The 24,390-nt window shown below is 38.6% G+C and overlaps 3 pseudogenes; 2 read left to right on the forward strand and 1 right to left on the reverse strand.

The window, feature by feature from the left end:
* Positions 1 to 614: 614 nt before the first annotated feature.
* On the forward strand, positions 615 to 4,345 carry LOC103336504 (uncharacterized; annotated as a pseudogene).
* Positions 4,346 to 12,384: 8,039 nt separating this feature from the next.
* Positions 12,385 to 14,782, forward strand: LOC148915880 (uncharacterized; annotated as a pseudogene).
* Positions 14,783 to 22,261: 7,479 nt separating this feature from the next.
* LOC148915881 (histone acetyltransferase type B catalytic subunit-like) lies at positions 22,262 to 24,197 on the reverse strand (annotated as a pseudogene).
* Between the last annotated feature and the right edge of the window lie 193 nt (positions 24,198 to 24,390).

Here is a 24,390-nt window from a genome sequence, read left to right on the forward strand (position 1 = left end):
TTGAAGAAAAACTTAAGCTTGGTTCCAGTCGAGCCTAAAGCCCTGCACTGGCTGGTGGGATAGTTTCTTCAACCCAAGGTTTTTCTTTTCACTAAGCTTAGTCTTCAATTACTCTGCCTCCTGCTTTTTAGTGGAATGCATTCAGATTACTTGTAGTTTTAACTAAATTATCTTTATATTTGGCTTATTTTGGAAAATCTATGATGCCCATAAATCTAGAACATGTGGTGGATTTTGTTCTGTAATGTTAAATTCGGTAATGATGTTCATAATTAGAGCTAAAAACCTATAAACTGTGCTTTTGTTTAGTTTGGTTGTTGGAAAAATCGGCCTAGGTGCTAGGTGGCCGCCTAGGCGGTCTAGGCGGGTCCATTTTTTTTTTCCTGACTTTAGCTAAATCATGAACTCGCTTCAATTTCTGATGGCCGCTATACAAAAATTTTCTTTTGATTATGTGTTTTGCATCCTCAAAAGAGAAGGATGTGGTCAAAAAGTTATTACTAGAGAGAGCAATAGAGATTTTAGCATGTAAAAGTAGTATGTAATTGTTAAGAATCTGGTTTGGCCTAAGTTGGATGAGTACTTGGAAATCCTGACTGAATCAGACTTGGAGAATGTACAAACATGCTGTCAGTGAGTTTGTTCATGTGGACTTTGAGAATGATGCAACAACTACTCACAAAAGATCTAAGGTCTCTAATTCAACATTCCATCTCAACCAGCTGCAATGGCACCACAGTCAATATGATTCGAATGGTATGTGTTTTCTTTCATCAGATTTCAACTATCTTTCTATTTCAACCAATAGTGCTGACAAGAGTATTCATAGCTCTTGAATCTCATATTTTGAAAGTTATTCATTTGCAGTAATTTTCCAAGAGGAAGGTTGGTTTGAATCAGTGAGTATTCTGGAGTTTGACTCGCATGATGACTTTATTAGTATACATGAAGGTATTGGGCATCAGCCTGTAACTACATATTACAAAGTGAAAGCCTTGTGGTCTTGTTTGATTGTAAAACATCATTACTGCTGAAGTAATTTTTTCTTGAGCTACTTATTGGAAAAGGATTTTGTTTTGTTTTCTTAATTTTCTTCTCTTATTAGCAAGCAATCCAGTTGGGAATATCTCAAGTGGCCAAGTACTTCAGTACGAAAGATCTGCTCGCTTTGTTGAAATGGGTGTAAGTATGAAGAATTCCAAAGCTATATGAAAATAGATGCAGGTAAATCAGATAAAATCACAAGCAAAGATGAGCGCAGGGAATCAAATTGGTTTTCGCTTATTAGTACCCAGAGCTATGAGCTTCTCGCTTAGGGAAGGCTGATGAAGTTTGCAGTAAGAGGAAGAATATGTTAGATCACTCTTATGTTAAATTCAGATTATGATATTTCAAAGGTATAGCCGTGCGGCTATACATTTAAAATATTATGTTTATGGACCCTTACCAAAACAAATTTATGTCCGGAGTGCTAAATCAAATCAATAAATTTGTGATCATGAAAATACTCTAGTAATTCACTAACTCACTTGAGAAGTTATTTTATTGCTTGTGTACATGTCCACACGACATGTTGATGTGATTTATCAAAATTTTCTCAAATTAATATAATTTGTGCACCATAGTTATAAAATCCAAATTTTACACAAAAAGAAGGAACAATAAGAGAAAAAATCGTAGCCAAACGTGGTTTTCGTAGGGTAGATCCAAGGGTTCCTATGAAGATGAATCCATTCTCTCAGAAAAGTTAGAATGGTGGTTCATATTTTTTGGAAAATAGTATAGCCGAACGGCTATACTCGGTTTTTTTTCCAAATTTTATTTTGAAAATAGTACTTCTGCGGTAAATTTTATTTTAAAAATAATATAGCCGCGCGGCTATACTTGTTTTCCCCTAATTTTTAAAAATATAGTAGAGCTGTTTAATTTTTTAAAAAAATAGTGTCGCCATTCGGCTATACTGGTTTTTTTTAATATTCTAGTGAATCGGATTCGAACTCATCACTACGAACATCTAGGGCATAGAGCAAGCCCATTCCAGGTTTTGAGTAGTGTTCGAAAAATCGGCCTAAGCACTAGGCGGGAGAGGACATCGACACCACGGAGTTGGGAGGGCCTAGGCAGCCTGGGCGGATCTAGGCGGGTCCTAGACGGCCTGGGCGGATCTAGGCGGTGCCTCGGCGGCCTGGGTGGGTCTGGTCTAGGCGCTAGGGTTGGTCGTGTCCTTTTATTTCCAAATGAAGACAAATGAAGCTTGCTGGTGCGAAGGAGCAAAGGTGATATGTATATCGTGTGTGAGAAGGAGGAATGGTGACATAAAATAAGGAAAGCCATAAGAAATGAGGGGTTTCTTTCGTGCGGAGTGAAAGGAGGAGATAGAAAACGGTGTTTCTGTTGTTGAGAGACTGAGAATTGGGATGCAAATGAAGAGGGAATGAGAGATTTATAATTCCCGGTGGTCTTGGTTGGGGTGAAGAAAAGGAAAGGATAAATTAGTCATCAACACGCATGCAGGGAGAGGTCGGTTAGTGGAGAGCATTGACATTGCTCACCAATGCCTTTTTGCTTTATTGATTTCTTTCTAGTACTAGAAGCCTAATGTTACTGTCTAATAAAGTCACAAAGAAAATCCTTCAATTTCAACCAATAGTGCTGACAAGAAAATTCATAGCTCTTGAATCTCATATTTTGAAAGTTATTAATACCCATGGCTAAGAGCTTTTTCACTTAGGGAAGGCTGATGAAGTTTGTAGTGAGAGGAAGAATATATTAGATGACTCTTATGGAAGCTTTAAAGGACTTACAGAGGATGGACATGATTCTAATGAAAAAATTCAAGACAATGCCCTGAAATTTGGCTTATCTCGATCGGTACCTTCTGTAAGTTTCGACGATAAGATTCTAAGTGCACAGAGTTTGGTTCCGCAGTCCCAGAGAAAGCCATCTGCCTTTTGACTTTCTTTTTAAAAGGAGATCCTGCGATACAGAAGAAACCATTGAACAATGTAAGCATTCAAATAATTCAATTTTCCTTGAATGGAAAGAAAACATAGAATATTGGGATTGATGTACATGTATATTACTGAACCTTTCAATGATATATCCACAGGTCAATCAAAAAGGTTTATGTATCGACCTAGACCAAGATATCTCATTCCATGTTGTAGAGTAGAGAAGCCGACTTTAGGATCTTGGTCTGAGATTCCACCCTCAACTTTTAAATTCTGTGGCTAGAACTACTTCAAGTATGACTTTGGTTTTTTCTTTTGTCAAGACCAACCTTACCTGAATTTAGACATTTGCAACTAATTACTCTGTTTTTCCTTGCTAATGATAATATTATTTTATGTCGGTCTACCATCCAGAGATAATGAAAGTCAACTGCTCCGAACTACAGTCCATATACTCCAATAGGTGTTGATGTGTCAGTATGCCCCAAAAAGATACATCACATTGCCCAGCATCCTGAGCTTCCCAAAATGAAAGCAAATGGGAAAGTGTTCATTGTAAACATACATGTATTTTTTTTCAGAATTGATTTATCTTGTTATATTTTGTCAATATCTAATGATATTGCTTTGCGCCTTGTTGCAGTTGCCTACTTATCCTGCTGTAATATTTCTTGGTGATAGTGATGGAGAGGGGATGAGTCTTGTAATGTACTTCAAAGTTTCTGAGAATTTTGATAAAGACATCTCACCTCAATTCCAGGACAACATCAAGGTAACTTCATTTTGTATGCTAGTTCATCCATTTGGATAGGCATGTACTTTATTCTGATGTACTCTCCCTGATAGAAATGTAATCTTATGTTCTGTGGAACACTCAGGCTGTTGATATATTTGAATGATGCCATTAGAAAATGGTTGACGATGAGACGGAAAAAGTTAAAGGATTTGCAAAGGACTCCACTCGTACTGTACCTTTTAGAGAAAGACTAAAGATCTTGGCTGGGGTGGTAAATCATGAGGATATCAGTCGGAGTTCTGCTGAGAAGAAGCTTGTGCATGCATATAATGACAAACCAGTTCTTTCACACCCCTAGCACAATTTTTACAAGGTAAACATTGAACATTTATGTTGCTGAGTGTTAAGAAGATGAAACATAAAAACCATGTGGCTTGACTTTATCAAGCTCTCTCACATGCAGGGTCCTAACTACTTTGAGATTGATTTGGACATTCATCGCTTCAGCTACATATCGAGGAAGGGTCTCGAATTGTTTTATGAACGTCTTAAAAAATGGAATAGCCGAGCGGCGATATTCTGTTCTAAAATGATCTATTTGTGGAGTATAGCCAGGCGGCTATACTATCTTTTAATATATTCTGTTTATGGCTTATAGCCGCGCGGCGGTACTTTTAAATATTCTGTTTATAGATTATAGCCGAACGGCTTAACCGTTAAAATATTCTATTTTACGAGTATAGCCGAGCGGCTGTACGCTTTAAATATAACTATAAAAATCTAGATTTCTCTGTAGCAAAGCTGAGGCTTGAGATAATGAATCAATTAGACCTAGTATGCATTTACGTTCTAGCTTTGTTCCTCTGTGGGTGCTTAGGGTTGAGAGAAAATTTATGCCTTGTTAATTTTCCTACATAACAAATGCTTACATGTTCAAAGTAATCCAATGGTTCTTCAACTGTGAGGTCATAGACGTTTTCAGATATTAATTGCAACATCATTGAGAACCTCAAGAAGGTATCGTCCACAACCCTTGTGTTGATAAGGAGGCAATACCAATATCTGCCATCAACAAGTAGGCTTGTTAAAACTCAACAGCACCAAAGATTGCACAAAAAATGAAATTTATTTGAACTACGGAAGCACCAAGCTGTTTCTCTAGAGCGTGCATAACTAGCAACTGATATATATAAAGCAACATATTGTAGATTTCCCCCTGCTGATATGTTTTCCTCTGGATCAGGACATACAACTCCCAGCTTGGATCCATAACATCAATTGGACTGCTACCTAATTCAAAAAACAACAATTGATGTCATATTCTTACATTCCCCCTTCCCATATTTTCTCCATAAAAGTAAGAAAATAACAGTGTTCTCTAATGACGTGAGATAGGTGATAAAATTACCATCAATAAGAAGAAGAACAAGAGGAATCAAGTGACTGTAGAAGGTGTGCAGCATGCAATACAACCAAGCGAACAACCTGAAGTTGGCTATAGTATAGTACTTCAACGCGGCTATACTAGGTTTTTTCCTACTTTTATTTTAAAACGAATACAGCCGATCGGCTATACCGGTTTTTATCTGATGTTTTTAAAATAGTATAGCCGGGCGGCATTACTCGGAGTTTTCCTTTTTAAAGAATAGTATAGCCGAACGGCTATACTTGGTTTTTTAATATTCGGTGAATCGGACTCGAACTCATCAAGATTTAACGCCTAGGGCACAGCGCAAGCCCGTTCGTTTTGAGCGGTGTTCAAAATATCGGCATAAGCCTGGCGGGAGGACACCGACACCGGGAGTTAGGCGGCTGGCGGTTCTAAGCGGCCTAGGCGGATCTAGGCGGATCTAGGCGGTCCGGGAGCCGTATGGGTCCGAGCGCTGTATGGTCGTGTTCTTTTTCTCCAAATGAAGATGCAGACGAAGCTTCAGTGCGAAGAAGGAAAGGTGACATCAAATAAGGAAAGGCATAAGAAATGAGGGGTTTGTTTCGTGTGGAGTGAAAGGAAGAGATAGAAAACTGTGTTTCATGTTGTTGAGAGAGTGAGAATTGGGAGGCAAATGAAGAGGGAATGAGAGATTTATAATTCCTGGTGGTCTTGGTTGGGGTAATAAAGAAAAGGAAAGGATAAATTAGTCGTCAACACACATGCAGGGAGAGGTCAGTTAGTGGAGGGAGGCGCATTGGCATTGCTCACCAGTGCCTTTCTGCTTTATTGATTTCTTTCTAGTACTAGAAGCCTCATGTTACTGTCTAAGAAAGAAAGGTCTCTTGGAGCTTCTGGCTTCAAGGGCATCTTCCAGCTAATATGACAGTGGACCATGAAATGTATTTTGTAGAATGTGTTGACTTTGCCAAATCCTTCATCCAACAGTATATCAAAGAGGTATGTCTTCTTTATCTTTGAAACTAGGAGTTTTTTTTGTCTATGTTTATATGCAACGTGATATAAGCAAAATAGGCAATCTGTTCACCCAGACCCAAAAAAAGAAAAATTGTATCCATATTTTGTTTTGTCTATCTGAATGCATCATCTTATTCAACAATTTCACGTATTAAAATTGCAGTTCTGTATTCTTCATTTGTTGTATTTTTCTTGCAGTTTTTTAGACTCATGTCCTCATTTCTTGGCTTGTTTTTGAACTGTAGGATGATGTATTATTCAAAGTGCTCTTGCATCTGCTTTGTGTACTTGTTGTGCAGAACAGTAAGGAATTAATATCCTAGTTTTCCATTGTTTTAAAAGTTATCATCATGGATTCCTTTTAACAAGATTTTTGGGTTTATATAGGGATGAAAAGGAAAAGGTTGCATTGGAGGATTCGAATGGCAATTTACTTTTCCGTGTCTCAGATCTTTTCAATCCTGTACTCTTGTTCCATCTTTTCCTACTAGAGGCAAGATGCATTAATCTTTCATTTGCTTCTTACCATCCTTTATGCATTCTCTTTTAGGTGCTTGCGTAAAGTGTGTGATTCATGGAGCTTATTTGTGGAATTTCTAGTGGATGGGCAAGCTACAAATCAATCATTTTGCAAGAAAAGAAAAGTTTCATTGGGTGGCTCGAGTTCCTGGGGAGAGGATTCTCTTGCACCAACAAAAAATCATCTTACATTTCTTGATGATGAACCTGATGAAGAAAATGAAAATGGCTGCAAGCATACCCAAAATGGAGGACAGTATTTCAAAGAAGCCAAAGAGTGCTTACTTTCACTTAAAATTTCTATTGAAGGTCTACACCAAAAGAATCTGTTTCCCTACAATCCTAATGTTCTTCTGAACCGGTGCGTCTCTTTGAAATGAGTTTCATTCTGCTTCCCAGTAAACTAGTGATTGCTCTTACTATAGGGTTTGATTTTTATTTTGAATTTACTACAGTCAACTTCTTTCTTTCACTTTTAGTTCCCTTCGTTCCTCGTGATCACGACTTATCCAAACTAAACTGGTTTCTCTTTGCTTGCAGCTTAACAAGATTTCAGGAACTCTGTTTTGAGGAAGAGAAATAAACTTCTAAAAGAATGAACTTATCAGCACAGATTTTTGCAGAGCATCATTTATTCCTTTGAGTTGAAGTGATAAAATGAGATCTTGCCAACCAATGAGGCCAAATCTCGACGAAAACTCTTTGAGTTTCTTTGAGTCAGGCAACTGGGCCACAGTCAGACAATGCTGGAAAGAGTGCTTTGAGATCCTCATGACTCTTTGAGGCCATATATGGAGATTTTTAAGAAGTGAATGCACTTTGTGGATGAACGTTGTTACATTGAGCAGTGAAGGAATAGAAGAACAAGCTTTGTAGTTAAGGTAATTTAGATTCTATGTATAGAATTTCCAATTTTTTTCCTCAACGAGGATAGGCGAAGAAATCTAATTCGTAGCATAGTCAAATCCACCAGATGAAGTCAAAGTGATAAATGGTTCTGATCACATGTTCATGTTTGTTGTCTAGACCAGTAAAGCTGTTCTCCCACCTCCAGGATATAATATTGCTAAAAAATACTCTTAAACATGAGCACCTGCTAATGCACTATACATATTCGATATGAATAAACTATTGTCAAAGAAAATCACCTGATATTGGTGTAAATTAATTCTATCCAAACTATACCAGCTGCCAGAGGCAGATAGAAAAGGACTTTACCTGATCTTAAGTCTTCCTAATCTCAATTGTCAAAGAAAACTATACCTGATATTGATGTACCCCAAGTCTTCCTTATTATCTCAAACATTCTTCTCATTTCAAAATATAAACTTGTGGTTTCTTATTCCTTGTTACTTGGCATGATGGCGAGAACAACGTTACCGGGCGGTTTTACTCGGTATTTTCTGATTTTTTTAAATAGTATAGCGGTCGGCTATACTGGTTTTTCAAAAATATTCGGCGAATCGGACTCGAACTCATCACTACGAACGTCTAAGGCACAGAGCAAGCTCCTTCCAGATTTTGAGCAGTGTTCGAGATATCGGCCTAAGCGCTAGGGGAGGACACCGACACCGTGGAGTTAGGGGGCCTAGGCGGCTGGGAGGATCTAGGCGGCACCTAGGCGGCTGGGCGGATCTAAGCGATGCAGGCGGATCTAGGCGGCTGGGCGGGAGCAGGCGGCACTAGATGGGAGGACACCGACGCCAGGGAGTTAGGCGGCCTGGGAGTATCTTGGTGGCTGGGCGGGTCATGTCCATAGTTATAATCAACTTAGGCATCCATAGTTTTCCAAAAATTTACAAGCAGCAAAACAGAGAAAAGACGAGAATCATGGAGATTCCTTCAATCTGAACAACTCGAGAGGGGAAGCAACCTCTTCATGTCGCTGCCACCTGAAGAAAGGATCTTGCCACCGCTGTACAATCAACAAAACAAAACCAAATTTTCACAAAGAAGAAAAACAAACGCATTCAAATTTACAGATAAAAATACAGATAGAGAATTGTACGAACGGGTTGCCATGTTGTAATTTCACGGAGAGAGCAAAATAAGAGAGGAGAGATTAAAATAAGAGAAGAGAGACAGAGCAACAGTATAAGATGGGAAGCTTTGCCTCTCTCAGGCTGAGGAACCTCTGTGCATAGTGAATGTGAAGATGATTGCTAAACCCATGCCTTCTGCTTTGCCTCTCTCTGCTGAGGAACCTCTGTGTATTAGAAGCCTAATGTTACTGTCTAATATTTTGACTACATGCCTATAAATTTTTTTATTTATTTAAATATTTTGACTGTACAAGTGGAATAGCACTGTAGGGTGGACGCTACTGTAGACTATGTGAATGAGTTTGATATTGAGGATGAGGTAATAGTACGGGCCAATGAAATCTTCTTCAACAGATTCAAAGAAAATTTTGGTTAAAATTTTGTACACCTTATTTTGGAGGTAATATATGCATCATCCTTATGGCTTTGGAGAGAAAGAAAGATGGAAAAATAAGTGAAATCAGAAGACAAAGATCCCCTGCTGACAGAAAAGCACCTTATGTTTATGAAAAGTGGTCACCTTCTCTCCAATTCCAATGCTTGCAATTTGCACAGCTGAGGCTTCCCTCTGCTCTCTATGTTCTATGTATATGTCCTTTCACTTTTGTCATGGTTGGTTTTCAATTTCAAACAAGTTCAATGAATCCAAGCCAACAGTCACAGACTCACAGCATGCGGAGGGCTAAGACTTTGCTGCTTCTTGTTTGACTTTTAAAGAGACACCAGGGACAGACAGATAGAGAGGTTTTGCACCATTCTTTTGGTTTGGGCCAGCTACCGCCACAATACAATTTGCCGAAAGGAAGTTGGAGAATGATACAATGACAAACTTTGGTGTTGATTTGATGCCACTCTTTGTAGTGGATGGTGTCCTCTCGTTTCAGAAGTTTCCGCTACACATTTTTTAACCTCGGTATAGACTTGTGGTAAGTTGGTTAGAAGTTTATATTTTTCACATATGACATTCATAAAATAATTAAACGTAGAAGTGCATTTGCTGCAAAATAACTATGTTGACAAACTTATCTGGCAAGTTTTGTATGCCTACTTGGTACTTTTCTACAGTCCATGTGATCCATGTGTTTTGTTGTTTTTATTGAATATTCATAGATTTTTGCTTGTATCTTCTCACTTAAACAACGGGTAAGGAGGATAATGGAAGGCAACCGTCGAATGGGAAGGAATGGTAGATTAGTGTCACTGGTCCCTTTATTTCCCTTTTAACTTTCTTAAGGAAGATAAAGTTTGACCCAAAGTATAAGTTTCATTGATTGTTGCTTGTTTTTTATTTATTTTGTAGGTTATCATTGATTCTTCGACAGGTTCAATAGCTGATTTTTCTTGTGAAGTGGAAATTAGCAAGTAGATCTTTCATCCTCCTCCTTTCCTACTTAATTTTCTAGTATGCATGCAGAATGTCATTTGTAAACTCCACTACCATGCTTCCTCCTTTTAAAGAAAAAAAATTATTATTTATGTAGGGGTGAACCACTCCCAAATGGACGTTTCTATTTAGAGGTTAGATACGAGTGTCTTTCACTTCAATCTGTACTTTTGCGCTCTGTTTACATTGTATAATTCGATCTTGGGACCAAGATGGGTGAGTGGTCTTATGAGATGTCTAGCCATTCATTTTAATTACTGCTCTTGTTCAATATTTTTGTCTTTTGATGTACTCCTCAAGTACCATATGACAAGAGCCGCATGCTTTCATTGTCTGATACATTGATTGTAACCCATTATCAATATTAATAGAAATATAGACATTGCTTTTCTCAATACCTTTTGCCTTCTAGTATGAATTCTATCAGTACACTCCTTCAAAGAGACGACAGAATGCTGGTATAGCCGCGCGGCTATACTATTTATTGAAAACAAAAAGGCCAAAAATGGCAATACGAGCTTCATATTTCCCTCCCTGCCTGGCTCACTTCACCGAATCACTTCCCATCAAAGTCTTCAAGTTCAAGGCCAAAATAGAGGTGGGCAATTCCTCATTTGAGCTCTCATTGCGTCTCCCAAGAAATCAAATAAAAGCAAGAAAGATAGGAATATTGAAGAAAAAATTAAGCTTGGTTCCAGTCGAGCCTGAAGCCCCAGACTCTGGCTGGTGGGATAGTTTCTTCAACCCAAGGTTTTTCTTTTCACTAAGCTCAGTCTTCAATTACTCTGCTTCCTGCTTTTTAGTGGAATGCATTCAGATTACTTGTAGTTTTAACTAAATTATCTTTATATTTTGCTTATTTTGGAAAATCTACGATGCACAGAAATCTAGAACAGGTGGTGGATTTTGTTTTGTAATGTTAAATTCAGTAATGATGTTCATAATTAGAGCTCAAAACCTATAAACTGTGCTTTTGTTCAGTTAGGATGTTGGAAAAATGGGCCTAGGCGCTAGCGGCGCCTAGGCGGTGTCCTTTTTTTTTCCCGACTTTGGCTAAATTATGAACTCGCTTCAATTTCTGATGGCCACCATACAAAAATTTGCTTTTGATTATGTGTTTTGCATCCTGAAAAGAGAAAGATGTGGTCGAAAAGTTATTACTAGACATGTAAAAGTAGTATGTAATTGTTAGGAATCTGGGTTGGCCTAAGTTGGATGAGTAGTTGGAAATCCTAACTGAATCAGACTTGGAGAATATACAGACATTGAAACACATAGTCGGGCTTTGCTTGTTGTCTTAGTCTATGAAGCCGCAATTCACCTCTGGAAGGTTGACAAGTTTACTTTGTTGTCTGCCTGAGTTCCTATATCGACGTCGTTTTTGGCAGCGTTGAAATTGGATTAGTCTTAGCGGTACGTATCATTATTGTGTGTGACAGTAACACTATATCTATCAACTTAAAACTATGCATTATAACTAATATTTCTTTTTTCTTCTGTGTAGGTTGCAATATCTGTGATCATGGTACTTTTGTTTGTGGCAAGGCCAAGGACTTTTGTTCGAGGAAACCTTCCGAATTCCATGGTTTACAGAAATGTTGAGCAGTATCCCAACGCAAGCAATGTTCCTGGAATTCTCAAATTCTCATACTTGAGATTGATGCTCCCATTTACTTTGCAAATACCAACTACTTAAGAGAAAGGTACTAATTAATTAAACCAAAGTAAGAACTACAGATTTGGGGCTTAAGATAGATAATAGCAAGTACAGGGACTAAGGTTTTGTTGAGTTGTTCTTGAGGTGGTTGTACTATCTTTTTGTTTTCTGGTCATGTTTATGTTCTAGTGAGTCAGAACTAAAGATTTGGGGCTTATGATAGATAAGTGGCTTATCTATGGGACTGGGAAAGAGACATCCCACTTTGTTTGAGAAGGTTTGAATCAGACATTTGATTTTTATGATGATTGCACAAATTTTCATCTACAAATTGATTGAATAACTAGTGTAGTGCTTCAAGTTACCAGTCGCTTCTAACCAAGGTGCTTTCTGATAGTGTCACCATACTCATTAAACATAGAGACCTCTGTGTGTCATCCGTTTGATTCTAATAATTTCCAAGTGTTAAGTTGGTTAACTGTTCTAGCGTTTGAGCCATAAATTACTGAAACAGTCTCATGATGAAAGAATTGATTGCGTTCTCATGATTATTTGTGATCATAGAAACTGCTTTCGAAATCCTTTAATCTTTCTCTGATGTATTTTGTTTCATTTGTAGGCACACAGGTTGGAGAGGACTTGATGAAGGCATCGTTGTAGTTGGGACTTGCATGATTTAAAAGCCACAATGGCTGGTTGCATGTCAACCCCATCCAAAACAATTAAACCACGGAAAAAACACTCTCAACGGGTCATCAAACGCCATAGAAAGGCAACCTGCTCCGCCTCAGATGGTACCAAGAAAAGAAATACCAGTTTCAAGAAAATAAATAGTGATGCAGGAGGTCGCGTGAGTGACTATGCTGTCAATGAGTTTGTTCACGTGGACTTTGAGAATGGTGCAACAACTACTCACAGAAGATCTAAGGTTTCTAATTCAACATTCCATCTCACCCAGCTGCAATGACACCACAGTCAATATGATTCGAATGGTGTGTGCTTTCTTTCCTCAGATTTCAACGATCTTTCAATTTCAACCAATAGTGCTGACAAGAAAATTCATAGCTCTTGAATCTCATATTTTTAAAGTTATTCATTTGCAGTAATTTTCCAAGAGGAAGCTTGGTTTGACTCGGTGAGTATTCTGGAGTCTGACTCGGAAGATGACTTTATCAGTATACATGGAGGTATTGGCCATCAGCCTGTAACTACATATTACATAATGAAAGCCTTGTGGTCTTGTTTGATTGCAAAACGTCATTACTACTGAAGTAATTTTTCTTGAGCTACTTATTGGAAAATGATTTTGTTTTGTTTTCTTAATTTTCTTCTCTTATTCTACAGATGGTTTTCCATTAGCAAGCAATCCAGTTCGAATATCTCAAGTGGCTAAGTACTTCAGTATGAAAGATCTGCTAGCTTTGTTGATAACGGGTGTAAGTATGAAGAATAACAAAGCTATATGAAAATTGATGGAGGTAAATCACATAAAATCACAGACAAAGATAAGCGCAAGGAATCAAATCGGTTTTCGCTTATTAATAGCCAGGGCTATGAGCTTTTTTACTTAGGGAAGGCTGATGAAGTTTGCAGTAAGAGGAAGAATATATTAGATGACTCTTATGGAAGCTTTAAAGAACTTACAGAGGATGGACGTGATTCTAATGAAAAAATTCAAGACAATGCCTTGAAATCCGGCATATCTCGATTGGTACCTTCTGTAAGTTTCAACGATAAGATTCTAAGTGTACAGAGTTTGGTTCCACAAGTCCCAGAGAAAGCCATGGGCCGTTTTCATACTTTCTTTTAAGAGATCCCGTGATGCAGAAGAAACCATTGAACAATGTAAGCATTCAAATAATTCAATTTTCTTTGAATAGAAAGAAAACTTAGAATATTAGGATTGATGTACATGTATATTACTGAACATTTCAATGATATATCCACAGGTCAATCAAAAAGGTTTTTGTATCAGCCTAGACCAGGATATACCATTCCGTGTTGTAGAGTAGAGAAGCCGACTTCAGGATCTTGGTCTGAGATTCCACCCTCAACTTTTAAATTTCGTGGCGAGAACTATTTCAAGTATGACTTTGGTTTTTTCTTTTGTCAAGACCAACCTTAACTGAATTTAGACATTTGCAACTAATTACTCTATTCTGCCTAGCTAATGATAATATTATTTTCTGTTGGTCTACCATCCAGAGATAACGAAAGTCCATTGCTCCGAACTACAGTCCATATACTCCAATAGGTGTTGATGTGTCAGTATGCCCCAAAAGATACATCACATTGCCCAGGATCCTGAGCTTCCCAAAGTGAAAGCAAATGAAAAGTGTTCATTGTAAACATACAGGTTTTTTTTCAGAATTGATTTATCTTGTTATGTTTTGTTTGTTATATTTGGTCAATATCTAATGATATTGCTCTGCGCCTTGTTGCAATTGCCTACTTATCCTGCTGCAATGTTTCTTGGTGATAGTGATGGAAAGGGGATGAGTCTTGTAATGTATTTCAAAGTTTCTGAGAATTTTGATAAAGACATCCCTCCTCAATTCCAGGACATTATCAAGGTAACTTCATTTTGTATGCAACTTCATCCATTTGGATAGGCATGTACTTTATTCTGATGGAAATGTGATCTTATGTTCAATTGGAACACTCAGTCTGTTGATATATTTGAATGATGCTTTTAGAAAATGGTTGACAATGAGACAGAAAAAGTTAAAGGATTTGCAAAGGACTCCACTGTACCTTTTAGAGAAAGACTAAAGATCTTGGCTCGGGTGGTAAATCTTGAGGATATCGGTCGGAGTTCTGCTGAGAAGAAGCTTGTACATGCATATAATGACAAACCAATTCTTTCATGCCCCCAGCACAATTTTTACAAGGTAAACATTGAACATATATGTTGCTGAGTGTTAAGAAGATGAAACAGAAAAACCATGTTGTTTGACTTTATCAAGCTGTCTCACACGCAGGGTCCTAACTACTTTGAGATTGTTCTGGACATTCATCGCTTGAACTACATATCAAGGAAGGGTCCCGAATTGTTTTATGAACGTCTTAAAAAACGGAATAGCTGAGCGGGGATGATATCTTCTAAAATGCTCTATTTATGGAGTATAGCCAGTCGGCTATACTCTCTTTTAAAATATTCTGTTTATGGCTTATAGCCGCACAGCTGTACTTTTAAATATTCTGTTTATAGAGTATACCCGAGCGGCTAGGCTGTTAAAATATTCTTTTTTACGCGTATAGCCGATCGGCTATACTCTTTAAATATAACTATAAAAATCTGGATTTCTCTGTAGCAAAGGTGAGCCTTGAGATAATGAATCAATTAGACATGGTATGTATTTACGTTCTAACTTTGTTCCTCTGTGGGTGCTTAGGGTTTAGAGAAAATTTATGCCTTGTTTGTGTGTTGCATGTGTGTGAGAAGTGATATAATGATGTTGCTCATCTTTTTAGGTGCCCTTTGTCATATTTCCTAAATAGATTCGAATATTTAAATGGTATAGCGGTGCGTCTGTATTCGAATAATAAAATAATTACTAATTGAAGTAATTAGAAAAGGCTAAGATATTACTTAAAGACATATATATTAAATTAAAGAAGTTGGGCAAAAAATAAAAGCAAAGAAACTAATCTATTTGCCGGATTAGACCTCTCCCGAGGAAAGTTTCCTATGCCGACAAAATGTCGTCGGGAGAGGTCTAATCCGGCAAAATTGCATCGAGATAGACCTGTGCCGACGAAAGTTTGTCGGGAGTGGTTTTTTTAAATAATAACTATAAACTTAGTATCTTTAGGTCAGTGCATTTTTAATTTTTTTTTAGTAATTCAATAAAATCTTAGCCTTATTTAATTACTTTCATTAGTAATTATGTTTTAATCATTATTTATTTTGTGAATAATTTGTATTAAATATTTTAATTAACTTCATAAATATATTACTTAATAAATAGTAATTGGTTTTTTTTAATAAATTTTTTTCTTTAATAAAATACTTAAATACTAAATATTCACTGAGTAAATAATGATTAAAACATAACTACTAAATAAAGTAATTAAAAAAGAGAAATTCAAATTATGATATTTCACGGGTATATTTTTAAAATATTATGTTAATGGAGCCTTACAAAAACAAATTTATGTCCGGAGTGCTAAATTGAATCAATAAATTTGTGATCATGAAAATAATTTAGTAATTCACTGACTCACTTGAGAAGTTATTTTGTTCCTTGTGTACATATCCACATGACATGTTGATGTGATTTATCAAAATTTTCTCAAATTATTATAATTCGTGCAAAATAGTTATAAAATCCAAATTTTATACAAAAAGAAGGAACAGTAAGAGAAAAAATCATAGCCAAAGGTGGTTCATATGGTAGATCCAAAGAATCATATGAAGATGAATCCATTATCGTAGAAAGGTTAGAATGGTGGTTTATATTTTATGGAAAATAGTATAGCCGCGCGGCTATACTCGGGTTTTTACAAATTTATTTTAAAAATAGTATTTCCACGCGTCTATACTAGGTTTTTTCCTAATTTTATTTTCAAAATAGTACAGCCGGTCGGCTATACCTGGTATGTTCTTAATATTTAAAAAATCGTATAGCCGCTCGGCTATACTTGGTTTTAAAAAATATTCGCGAATAATGGACTCAAACTCATCACTACTGAACGCGAGGGCCTGAGCAAGCCGCCTGTGTTTTGTGCGTGTTCGAAATATCGCCTAGGCGCTGGGAGGGAGGACACCGATACTGTGGAGTTAGGCGGCCTAGGCGGCCTTGGAGGATCTAGGCGGCTGAGAGGATCTAGGCGGCTGGGAAGATCTAGGCCTTCTGGGAGGGTTTGGGCGCCAGGGCGGGTGGGTAGTGTCCTTTTTTCCAAATGAAGACAGACGAAGCTTGCTGGTGCGAAGGAGCAAAGGTGACATGTATAGGGTACTCGTCACCATCAATATCATACACTGTGACCTCACAGTTCGGATGCCTCGTTCTGAAATTCATCGCCTCCAACAATGGCAAGATGTGGCTTTCCACGTCTTTTTTGCACATGTACAATGTAGTTCGTGTCACTCACTATATGCCAACTGCTTCTCAAAACGCTTGCTGCACCTTGTGATCTTGTTTTGGCGGCTTGGGGGGACGTCGGAGGGGCATGGCCTCCTTGTTCTACTTGTTGCGGTTGTTGAGGCAGAGGCATGTCTGTGCTGCCATGACTGCATGTTCTTGGGCTGCAGGTTCGTGGAACTGAGGTGAGACTTGGAGGCTCCAACTTTGTTCAAGTTCTTCTTGTTGTTCGGCATGCCCTGTGCTGCAATGACTTCTTGGGCATGTTGGGTTCCACGTTTTTGAAATTGAGCAAATTCTTGGGGATAAGAAGGGACATACTTGTTAATTCCAGAGGAGGAGCCTTGTACTAGTTGTGCTGGTGCAGCAACTTGATTTCTTGAAGCGACCAAACTCTTGGAGGCCTTGGGTGATTGCGGATAATAAGAAGGGTTAATTCGGAGGAAGAGCCTTGTTCTAGTTGTTGTTCAGTGCGGCAACTCCAGTTTCTTGAAACTGACCAAACTCTTGGAGGCCTTGGACTGATTTTTCATAACAAGGGTTAATTCCAGAGGAAGAGCCTTGTTCTAGTTGTTGTTCTAGTGCAGCAACTTGCTGTGGTTCAATTTCTTGAAACATCTGTAAAATCTTCATTTTCTTGCTGTGGTTCCATTTCTTGAAAAAGTGCTGCAAAATCTTCATATTCTGGCCCAGCAACTTGCTGTGGTTGTTCTTGTGGAGCAATGGCTTCAACTAAGGGCTTCAACTTCAGTTTCTTGAAAAACTGATCTGAGATATTCTCGCATTTGTTGATTTGAAAGAATTTCTTCTTGCCTTTGCAATTCTCTTTCCGCATCTTCTGCATGCTCTACATTGGGAACAGCTGCTGGAACTTCATTTGGGGGGTCTTCATTATGGTCATCAGCCATGCCTGATAGACTGATAGTGTTGTTTTGTTTCACAATGGTGCTTCTGATCGCAAGAGAAAAAGTGTTTCTTTGGGAGATAAATTTGGTTTGGGAGACTAATTTGGTTCAAGAGAAATGGGAAATGGGAAATGGATTTTCTAGACAGTTCAAGAGATTTCTTGATAATGGAGCCCAAATTACATATTAGTCTCCGGACTATATCTGTTATAACTAACAACCTGTATAATATACTTTGACTGAAGGAGACTATTACTTACTTGTAAATTTAACCATCTTGCTGGGGTAAAATATATTAATTACAGTAAACATAAGCCAGTTTGAGTTTAGGCTCTTGGAACATATGTACGAACAATAATGAAATCAAAAGCAATATATCTTTGCCATAATACTCCTAGCAAAATGAATACCAGCAACCTTCATGAATTCCTGTTTCCGAACCAGTCCAAGATCATGACATAAAGTTTTCCAGCCTCCAGTGAGGACATGAATCTTGGTGACCTAAGTCTTGAACACCATTGGGTACTCGTTGCCAGCCATGTCATAAGTTGTTACATGGATTGAACTTATGAAGGCGCAGTACATCAACACAAGTGCGTACATGTTGAAAGTAATCCAATGGTTCTTCAACTGTGAGGTCATAGACGTTTTCAGATATTGCAACATCATTAAGAACCTCAAGACGGTATCGTCCATAACCCTTGTGTTGATAAGGAAGCAGTACCAATATCTGCCATCAACAAGCAGGCTTGTTAAAACTCAACAGCACCAAGATTGCACAAAAAATGAAATTTATTTGAACTAGAGCATGCATAAATAGCAACTGATATATACAACGAGCAAACCTGACCAATTCGCAACCGAGAACTATCGGATAATGGTAAAACGTCTAGGCACAGAGCAAGCCCGTTCCGTGTTTTGAGCAGTGTTCAAAATATCAGCCTAGGTGTTAGGCGGGAGGACACCGACACTAGGGAGTTAGGCGCTAGGCGGCTGGCGGTCTGGCGCGAGGCGGGTCGTGTCCTTTTTCTTCCAAATGCAGACAAGCTTGCTGGTGCGAAGGAGCAAAGGTGACATGTATATAGTGTGTGAGGAGGAGGAAAGTGTTGAATCTGTGTCTAATGTTTGAGGATTTTAGTTTTGTTATATGAGCAAGGAAAGAATCATTTATGAAAAACGGTATATGGAGAAGAGAAAGAGCAGATGAAATGAACAAAGTTCAGTATATTTCTCTTGATGCAAATGAGCACAAACACACACTCAAATACATGACACAAGTGCGTACATGTTCAAAGTAATCCAATGCTTCTTCAACTGTGAGGTCATAGACGTTTTCAAATATTGCAACATCATTGAGAACCTCAAGAAGGTATCGTCCATAACCCTTGTGTTGATAAGGAAGCAGTACCAATATCTGCCATCAACAAGCAGGCTTGTTAAAACTCAACAGCACCAAGATTGCACAAAAAATGAACGTCTAGGGTACCAATATACCCTTTTTACCTAATTTTTAAAATAGTATAGCCGAACGGCTATACCGTAATATTCTGGTGAATCGGACTCGAACTCATCACTACGAACGTCCTAGGACACAGAGCAAGCGTTCCGTTTTGAGCGGTGTTTGAAATATCGGCCTAGGTGCTAGGCGGAGGACACCGACACCGGGAGTTAGGGGCTAGGAGGCTGGGCCGATCTAGGCGGTGCCTAGGCGGCGAGGCGGATCTAGGCGGCTGGCGAATCTGGCGCCGGCGGGTCGTGTCCTTTTTTTTCCAAATGCAGACAGACGAAGCTTGCTGGTGCGAAGGAGCAAAGGTGACATGTATATAGTGTGTGAGAAGGAGGAAAGGTGACATAAAATAAGGAAAGGCGTAAGAAATGAGGGGTTTGTTTCGTGTGAAATAAAAGGAAGAGATAGAAAACTGTGTTTCAGTTGTTGAGAGAGTGAGAATTGGGAAGCAAATGAAGAGGGAATGAGAGATTTATAATTCCTGTTGGTCTTGGTTGGGGTAAAGATGATTTCTGTTCAAGCCACTGAAAGAACCTCCTGCACTGATATTTTCTTTGTCAATAGCTCTTGAAGCTGTTGCTTTGTTATGAAGATCTTAATCCTTCTTGTAGCAGCCCTGTCCTTTTCTGTAACATCCACAGATGAAATAATACCTGCACTGATCGCATCACTTGCAACAGAACCCAGAAGAGGAATCATATAGTAAACCTTCCCAAGCTTCAGTTTGTAATTAGGAGGGAGAAGCTCTGAGGCTTGCTTTGGTACACTAATACCAGAGCCCGAAAAGTTCATCAACATGTCCTTAACAAAAGTTGGTGCCCTGAATTCTAAAACTTTCCCATCTGTCTTCACAACCCTCAAAACTTTCTCCTGCCTGGAGAGAACAAAACAGTTGCCCATTTTTCTTCAGAACTAGAGACAAGCTATATATGTGTATATAGTTATAGTACTGGCTAGTACTGGGATAATGGAGCCGATTGGGAGTATGTGTAGCTCTGAAAAGGTGATCCTATAACTTGCTTCAAAAGAGAGAGAGAGAGAGAGAGAGAGAGAGGATTTGTAGTTATAACTTATATTAACTATTGCATCATCCTTATGGCTTTGATGATGTCAAAAGAAGCATATTGTTCCAATTCTGGAATGAAGAGGGAGACAGCTTCAACTAGTTTTAGCCTTTTGATTAATTAGTTACTGGCAAAAGAGAGATAAAACAATAATTAAATAGAGGAGGTAAGGTGGGACTTAACTGAGCCCAAGAGAAACATCTCATTTTTGGGGTCTCCACTGAGGGAAGGTCATTATAACCTAGGAGAGAAAGAAAGATGGAAAAAGAAGTGAAATCAGAAGACAAAGATCCCCTCCTGACACAAAAGCACACCTCTAATGATTAGTTTATTGAAGATGTCTATTTTTGGTAATTAGTTTATTGAAGATGTTGGCTTACAATAAAATAGGTCATTTAAATGAGTAGATCCAAAGCACACCTAACCCAGCAAGCTGGCCCCTAGATTTGGCCTTCTCTCAGTGGTCCATTTTAAACTAGTTGATGTAGTCTCTCTGGCTCTGCTAGATTTAACTGAACTCTTTGAGATGATAAGATAGAGGGCTCTTGGAAGTGAAAACAAAGCTAGCTAGGTTGCAGTGCAGATGCCCTTTTGTTGCTGATGGAGGTAAGAGGTAATTGATCGCATCCCATGAACAACAACTTACAACTTACAAGTTAGAAGTTAGAGAAGGAGACAAATGGAACCATTTAATTCTTTCTATCTGCAGCAGCATAGTGTGTTGTTTGGTCAAAGTGGGTACATAAAAAAACTGGTATTAGTTTTATGCGTGCAGAGAAGAGATCAAAGAAAGATGGGGTGGACCCCATATGTTTATGGAAAGTGGTCGCCTTCCCTCCAATTCCATTCTTCTTTTCTTGCTTGCAATTTGCACAGCTGAGGCTTCCCTCTACTCTCTATGTTCTTTGTTTATGTCCTTTCACTTTTGTCTTGGTTGGTTTCAATTTCAAACAAGTTCAATGAATCCAAGCCAACAGTTACAGACTCACAGCATGAGGAGGGCTAAGACTTGCTTCTTCTTGTTTGACGTTTAAAGAGAGACACACCAGAGATGACAGAGAGAGACCTTTTGCCCCTTATTTTGGTTGTTGGAGAAATAAAGGTATAGCCGGGCGGCTATACTACTTAAATATATTCGAATATTTTAACAGTACGGCCAACCGGCTATACTCTAAATATATATTTTAAAAGTATAGCGGTGCGGCTATACTCGTTAAAAATTGAATATGAAAAAAAGGTATAGCCGCGCCGATATACTCGTTAAAACAAAATAAAAATTAGTATAGCCGGTCGGCTATACTCGTAAAATGAAAAAATAATTAAAAATAATATAGCCGTTCGGCTATAAGCTTTAAAAAATTAAAAATAAATAAAATACAGTATAGCCGGCCGGCTATACTAAAAAATAAATATAATAACGATACAGCCATGGGTCTCAAGTATCAATGGGAGTTGACTTCAGGGTAGGCCAGTCTACAGTTTCTCAAGTGACTTTGAGATTCATTGAAGCATTGGAAGAATGTGCCAAGCACCATCTCAAGTGGCCTGATTCCAACAGAATGGTAGCTAAAGGGTTCACTCAGACATATGGAGTTGATTATCATGATACCTTTGCACCTGTGGCTAGGATGAATACTATCAGAGCAAGAAGACTTGTCGCGATGACATTTCGTCCTCACATGTCTATGTCAGCAACTATTTGCCGGATTAGACCTCTCCCGAGGAAAGTTTCCTATGCCGACGAAATGTCGTCGGGAGAGGTTTTTGTTCCATTAATGAGTACATATCCTGTGCAAGTTTTTGTTCCAATATACGATACTTTACTTTGTACCAAACATATATTACCTAAATTGACAAAGTGGATGTGAAAAAAGCAGGTGACTTGTTTTCTATTTGTAAACACAAATACTATAACTCGATGCAAAATTGAAATAAAAATACAAGTTACAGAGAATGAAAACGACACTTGACATGTTAAAGGTAGCGTTAGCTGCTCAATTTCATGAGAAGTAATAAAGTTCTGCAAATATTCGAATAACAAAAGCTAGGATGCAAGCATAGAGCTCAAAGATTTACAGATAAGGCTCCGATATTCCAACCCACAAACCACTTTCACCCTACAGATTGCATCAATTGGTAAAGTACAAGGGCATCGCCAAAATCGAAGTCCTTTATGATGCCTCAGCAATGATAGAGAGCTCCACAGACACTTTCTCGGCTATTGATTTGATCTCTTTCACTCTCTCATCAACTAACTGCTGGAGTTGCTCCTCCTGATTTGGTTGATTCTCATCTATCTGAACAGTACTAGCAGCTTCACTAGCTTGTGACCTGAACATCACAAATGACATCTCGGGTTCATAATTGCTTGGAACTTCAATCACTTGCTTCCCACCAGTCCCAGAATCTTTTCCGATAAGATCATCCTTCATGCGATTAGAAATAATTCCCACAAAATCATCCATATAGCTGTCCACATGATCAAGGCCGAGATAAAGGTAAACCTCCCAACACTGAAGAAACTGTTTCTTGTTGATTTTCAAACTTTTCCGGACATCCTCAATGACTCTAGTGTCTGGCATAAGTCGAGGAGGGTGTGTCTTCTTCGACAATTTTCCTTGCTTTAGTTGCGAAACTGCTGAGCTGACTGCATGCTTGATTGGATCGAACTTATGAAGGCGCAGTACATCAACACAAGTGCGTACATGTTCAAAGTAATCCATGGTTCATCAACTGTGAGGTCATAGACGTTTTCAGATATTGCAACATCATTGAGAACCTCAAGAAGGTATCGTCCACAACCCTTGTGTTGATAAGGAGGCAACACCAATATCTGCCATCAACAAGCAGGCTTGTTAAAACTCAACAGCACCAAGATTGCACAAAAAATGAAATTTATTTGAACTACGGAAGCACCAAGCTGTTTCTCTAGAGCATGCATAACTAGCAACTGATATATATAAAGCAACATATTGTAGATTTCCCCTTGCTCGATCTGTTTTCCTCTGGATCAGGACATACAACTCCCAGCTTGGATCCACAACATCAATTGGACTGCTACCTAATTCAAAAAACAACAATTGATGTAATATTCTTACATTCCCCCTTCCCATCTTTTCTCCATAAAAGTAAGAAAATAACAGTGTTCTCTGATGACGTGAGATAGGTGATAAAATTACCATCAATAAGAAGAACAAGAGGAATCAAGTGACTGTAAAGGTGTGCAGCATGCAATACAACCAAGCGAACAACCCGAAGTTGGCTATAGTACTTCCACACGGCTATACTAGGTTTTTCCTAGTTTTATTTTAAAAGAGTACAGCCGATCGGCTATACTTTTTATCTTATTTTTTAAAATAGGGTAGCCGGCATTACTCGGAGTTTTCCTTTTAAAGAATAGTATAGCCGAACGGCTATACTTGGTTTTTTTAATATTCGGTGAATCGGACTCGAACTCATCAAGATATGTCTAGGGCACAGCGCAAGCCCGTTCCAGGTTTTGGCGGTGTTCAAAATATCGGCATAAGCCACAGGCGGAGGACACCGACACCCGGGAGTTAGGCGGTTCTAAGCGACCTAAGCGGATCTAGGCGGATCTAGGCGGTCCGGGAGCCGTATGGTCCGAGCGCTGAGGCGGGTCGTGTTCTTTTCTCCAAATGAAGACAGACGAAGCTTCCTGGTGCGAAGAAGGAAAGGTGACATCAAATAAGGAAAGGCATAAGAAATGAGGGGTTTGTTTCGTGTGGAGTGAAAGGAAGAGATAGAAAACTGTGTTTCTGTTGTTGAGAGAGTGAGAATTGGGAGGCAAATGAAGAGGGAATGAGAGATTTATAATTCCTGGTGGTCTTGGTTGGGGTAATAAAGAAAAGGAAAGGATAAATTAGTCGTCAACACACATGCAGGGAGAGGTCAGTTAGTGGAGGGAGGCGCATTGGCATTGCTCACCAGTGCCTTTCTGCTTTATTGATTTCTTTCTAGTACTAGAAGCCTCATGTTACTGTCTAAGAAAGAAAGGTCTCTTGGAGCTTCTGGCTTCAAGGGCATCTTCCAGCTAATATGACAGTGGACCATGAAATGTATTTTGTAGAATGTGTTGACTTTGCCAAATCCTTCATCCAACAGTATATCAAA

The sequence above is a fragment of the Prunus mume genome, linkage group LG6 (genome assembly GCF_029339155.1).
Source record: "Prunus mume cultivar Tortuosa linkage group LG6, ASM2933915v1, whole genome shotgun sequence".
NCBI lineage: Eukaryota > Viridiplantae > Streptophyta > Magnoliopsida > Rosales > Rosaceae > Prunus > Prunus mume.